The sequence below is a fragment of the Nelumbo nucifera genome, chromosome 6 (assembly GCF_055504915.1).
Source record: "Nelumbo nucifera cultivar China Antique chromosome 6, China Antique-T2T, whole genome shotgun sequence".
Classification (NCBI taxonomy): domain Eukaryota; kingdom Viridiplantae; phylum Streptophyta; class Magnoliopsida; order Proteales; family Nelumbonaceae; genus Nelumbo; species Nelumbo nucifera.
Window position 1 is genome coordinate 8,274,376 of NC_142654.1, and position 6,171 is coordinate 8,280,546.

Genomic DNA, 6,171 nt, shown 5'->3' on the forward strand with positions numbered 1-6,171 from the left:
AGGTCCTCTCTTATCGGGCAGTGTTTGATCATTATGGACTGAGAGGTTAAGTGTAAGACCATTGAGGGTAATACCCGATGGGCTAATATTGCATCTGCCCACAGTCTTTAGGTTTTTATAAGATGGCTTGACCCAAGGACCATTTAGTGTAAATGTTGGGCCCATTAAGAGCCCATGGTGATGGACTCAGGGGTTCACTGTCTCCTATAGTGAATTCGGCCAGGCCTTGTAACAGAGGCTGGGTTGAACCCATGTGGCTGATGTGTAGATCAATGTTTGGGTCCTACGCCATACAAGGATAATCAACTGAGCAACAGATTGAGGGGTTAGTGAGTAGATAGACTTAATGGGCCTAAAGCCCAATTCGAACTGGCTTAATAAGATTAATTAAAAGAGGTCGGTTCTGGTATTTAGATTAGTAAATAGGATAAGGGATTATCCCTATCCACTCAAAGAGTCCAGATCCAAATAAAGATTTGGATCAGGAAACTCCTAATTAGACTAAGTAGGTTGATCTTTATCTGCAGATAAGATAAGTGATTATCCTTATCTTTTAAAGAGAGTCCAGATCCAAATAAAAGATTTGAATTAGGAAACTCCTAATGGGATTAGAATAACTTCTCTTTAAGGCTATAAATAGAAGAGCAGGGCGAACATCTAGATCATCTTACAGACTACTGAATTCCAAAGAGAGACAACACAATTTGACTGCACTGTCTTCTTCTCTCTTGCTCTTGCCACCCTATCAGTTCAATTTCCACTAGTGGGAGCGATCAAGAACAGTTCTTGATATTGCCTTTTGGTAGAAAAGGCAATATGAAGTCGTGCTCACCTGCCCTCCATTACATTCTTGCTGAAAAGCCATCCTACTGGTTCTGCTTCACCTCACACTATGTCATCTTTAGTGGGAGCAGTCTTTGGTTTTCTCCTTGGGCGTGAACACCTTCATTGGGAGTTATTGTTACTCCGTATCAGGTATATCCCTCTATTCCCTTTTTGTTTCATATCTGGTTCGGTTTGGCTTCAAGATTGATACTTGAAAATGCAGTTTTCTAAAATAGGGAATGTGATTTTCACATGAGAGAGAGAGAATTTTTTGAAATTTCGCCCAACCTTCCTGCATGGTTCGGCCATCCATATGATGGATCTCTCATCCCTTCATGTAAATCCCGGTTTAGGATAAATTTGCACTCTGGTTCACTTTTGCCTGTGTTTGGCAACATTTCATTTATGCATTGACAAATGACAGATTAATGCATTTTTACATTGATAATAAGATGTAAAAGTACATCAATAAAAAAAGAAGTAAATTTGCATTCAAGTGGCCTTTTGATAAAAAAAGGCATGATCTTTATTGGAACTCATGTTTGCATTCATTACAGCTAAAAATTTGTTTAGTAAGAAGGTAAATTTTCCAGTGCAAAACTAACCCAATTTTACAATTTACATGAACCGTTTTACACTATACATATTTGCATCGTTTCCAAACACAACCCTAATTTCAGAAAAAAAAAATCAATTTTGGTCCCAAACTCATTATTCAAATGGTGATTCTTTAGCAGCCCGGAAGCAATAGAAATATAGCAGAAATATAGACAACATGGCTGCAATGTGTACTATTAAGTTGAACCATCTTAGATGAGTCCATATACATTTAACAGTGTACTATTACCAGATTACTTTTGTTTATGCCTGAAATTAGAGGATAATATCATTATATGCTCAGTGGAAGATGTTCTCAATACACAGTTGGGATATGTCGTGGGGCATTTGTGGCGTGCAGATGCGAACTGATCTATGTATATCCAAAATGAATCCTAATAAATCTCTTGAAATCACTTTTTCCACATTCTTTGTGTTTCTTATATTTTGAACATTGATGACATGACTTTTTTCTTGATAACTTTTGTAATCCTCGTTCCTCGATGCTTTCATATAAAATATTTTTCCTAATCTTTACCAAATTTCTATTCAACCCCATACATTTCATGGATTCACTCTAATCAACTGATAATGCAAAATCGATTATGATAGATGTTTTCACAACTTGCCTAACACTTGACACACAAAATCGCAATAAGAGCCCATTGAAGCTCAGCCCAATCTCATCAGAGATATGAACTGGGCTTTGGGTTTGGGCAATTCTCACAAAGTAATTAATAACATGGAGATCAATTTTGGGCATTATAAGCGTAAGAAAACGACTCACTTGAGCTGATATTGTGGTTAACAAATACAATCTATTTATGTATTTTTTTTTCTAATGAATCGTACTGAACCACACTGTTTTCATAACCGGACTGGACCAGATGATCGGACTGAAAAAACCAGAAACTGGTCATGTGACCGGTTCCGTTCTCCTCCAAAACCGTTGATTTGATCAGCAAACCGCTGAACTGGCCGGTTAACCGTTTTCAAAATTTTTAATTTCTTTTTATTTTTTTGTCAGAACAGACCGGCCATTTGAATCAAACAGTCGGACCATTTGAACCGGTAACCGGACCCCTGACCGGTTCGTTTTTAAACACCATGCTGAACCATTTTCCGCTGCAGTTAAGAAAAAGAAAGATGCTCTAGGGTGGCTATAGGTGCTTCCTGTGGTTGCAGGAGATCTGATCAATGTCAAACCCCCCTTACTGTGCCCATAAAGGAGCATAAAAAAAAGTAAGTAATTGGGCATCACAGCTATACTAACCACTAATCCAGATGCCTCTCATAGTCAATGGAGAACATTTTAAGCACACACCTACTAGTCTAGTAGAAGCTTGAGACTGAATGTTGTTTTTAGTAGCTTATGCGTTCATGTGCTGGCTCGGAGGAATTTGTTATTCAAGGAACCCTATATCAGTATACTGTGCATTCCAATTTCTAAACCCTATATTGCTTTGATGCCATATTCACATCACCTTGTGGATACTTTCTTTCTTCCTTCCTTTCTTTTTTTCCTTTTTACTGTTTCTATACAGCTTTTACTATTGTTCTACTTCTACTATAATACAATGATAGACACTAGTTCCCCGGTCCAATTCAACCCATCTGGGTCCAATACTTCAATCCTAGCCCTGTATTCAATGTCATAGGCCCAAAGCCCAGACTGGGCTGGGTTTGTATTTCAGGTCCAGATTGGTTATAGCCTTTTTTCAGAGGTGCAAATCCCAGTCTGGCTTATGATCACCCTAGTAAGAGCTGAAATGGAAATTTTATTGCTTTTTTTCAGTAAACAAGTTTTTTATGAAGGCTGTAAGTTTGTTGATCAATACAAATTGATGAGAGATATATGTTATCACGTTACATATGAGAATTACTTTGGTAAGAATGACTAGACTTCATCCCCCTAAAATATAAAACACCAACTCGATGTTTTTAGAAACAGCCTCTCACATATACATTTGTATGCCAATTTATATTAATTAACCTAAAACGTTTCAGGTAGAAAAACCAATAGTACCAAATACAACTTAAGGCTGAAGCTGGAATTCTGTAAATTATTATACCCTTGAATATTTTATTACTTAATTATTTCATATGCTGACATTAGGTAAACCACAAAAGTACAATCCAGTGTATCCCTCCCAAAACAAATAAATGGCTGGGACCAACATTGGGACATGGCCTTTATTCACTAAAAGATGAAGCTATGAGTCCTTTAATTCAACAACTTCAGCCATTATCAAAGACCTCTAGTTGAACCAACCTAACCAACTTACTGAGATGAGTTTTAGTTAGAAGCATAACTTGTGTTGGGTTAGGTCAGATTGAGGTGGAGATTAGCCCTACCAAAGACAGTGAACCTAATTCTAATCCTAACTGAACTTGGCCTTTTGATCCGATGTAGCCAACCTTAACCCAATTCAAGCTGTAGCCAACCTTAACCCAATTCAAGCTGTAAAATCTCAGTCCTAATCCGATAAATATAGAGATTAGGTTGGTTCATCTTTCTTCACTTTTTCTCCTTTTAAATAAGAGGCATCACACTGTTGATTCCATCAATGCTTTGGAGCCCTATATAACTTAGCCAAATGGGGTTGGTATATTTCATCCCCAAGGCTAAGCCCTCTTTCAACCCAACCCAACCTAAATTGATTTTTTTTTTTTTTTGGTGGGGGGGAGGGGGGGATCAGCTTAATGGTAACCAATCAGGTGGTATTTATAAAAATTCACATGAGGGTTTTGATTAGTCAAAGCCCTTCCGGTATTATGTATTTCCCATAGCATAGGTTTTCCCAACTTTAATGAGCAAATTGTGCTATTATCACTCTTAAACACAACATTTAAATTGAAAGTTGCGTGTGTTCATATCACCTTGTTTAAAAAAATGCAAGGTAAATTATAAACTACTGTCCTGTAATTTGGGGTAATGGCAATTACCTCCTGAACTTTCGGATTCCAACAAAGACCCTCTTTATTAGGGTTTTGTTGGTTAATTCGCAAAAGATATCTATGTGATTGTTTAATTTTTTTTTTGAAATCCCCAAATTACCCTTTTTGTAATGATTTTTTAGTGTTTTTTTTTAATTTCCATTCGTTACAGGGTTGATATCAATTGCAAGTTGTGTTTGTTGCAATTCTGAGTTTTCATAAAAGTTTCTTGTATTTTTTGTTGCAATTTTCATTTTATAAAAGTTTCTTAGTGGGTATTTTGATAAATTAACTTCTTCTGTCACTCAACATAACAGAGGGGGGAGGGTCTTGGTCGCAAATGAAAGTTTGGATGTAATTGCCACTACCCCTAAAGTACAGGATAGTAATCTATAATTTACTGAAAATATATAAGCAATATGATTTGTTAAATGAATGTGGATAGTTGGCAGACCTTCTAGCTCTTTCAATAATATACATCAACATGCAAACCCTAGTCCTTTTGAATTATCATCATCTAAGCCTTCTCCCATCTATATGGGGTTGGCTTGGGTTACATGAATCGTATTTTACCTTTTAGATCTATTTAGTGCTATATCCATTGTTAAATTACACTTATATCATTTTTTATTAGTGGAGTCCAAAGTCATTTTGGAATTGTAACTAGCTCTTTAATTTAACCCCTTCAATTCTTAAAGGGCAAGCCACCCCAGTCCTGACTAAAAGGTAGAATACCTGATTGATTGTCAGCAAGGTGCCAACCAGCTAAGCTAGGGATGCAAGCGGATCGGATTGGATTCAAATCAGGGTATACTCAAATCTGATCCAATCTGAATATCCGATTGGATCTAATAGAACTCGATCTGAATTTGGATCTTATTGGATCTTCGGATCTGACTTGATTCAACTTGTTTGCTTTAAAAAGTAATAATTGTTAAAAGGAAAAATAAAATATACCAATTTAAATACAGAAAAAAACAAAAAATGTAAGTATTTTTCAAAATTTTTCATCATATATACATGTTTTTATAAAAAATAAATAATATAATAAATTTATAAAAATGTAATATAAATAATGTATTTATAAATAAATAAATAACATATATATTTATATTTATAAATATATAACACATCAGATCAGATGGGGGGGGATCCGAATCCAATCCGATTTCTGATTAGATCATAGGATATGATTTGAAGATCCGATAATGGATGAACCGAATTCAACTGAATAAGATCGGATTTGATCATAATCCGATCCATTTGCACTCCTACAACCAGCTGGTTGGTAAGGTCTCCTGCTGATCGTAGCAAAAACTTGGTATCGAATCCTGCGGTTTTGCCTACACCTGGGTCGTTGGGGGGTTATGGGTTGGGGGATGTGTAGCCCTCCAATGAAATCAGAAAAAAATTATTGTCATGAAACTTAAAGGTTTTATCTTGGGCATAGGGTTACAAAAACATCATACTAACTGCAGGCTGGCGTGGTGGGGATGTAAACAGCGGCCTGGCTTGAAAACTATATTTGTTTGTTTAAATAATAACTTAAATTTAAATTTTGATAATGTAATCTTAATAAAAATGATAAAGATGCTAAATTATTTATATGTTAATAAATTGAACATTTTTAACTAATATCATCTTATATATATTTTTTAAATTTATCATTTCAAACATATAGTACGATAAAAATTATAGAAAAAAAAATCTTATATATATATTTAATAAAATAATTAGTTCTGGGTCTGAATCGGTTTGAAACTGACAAGAACTAGAACCAATCCAATTATTAATCATGATAAAATTGTAGAA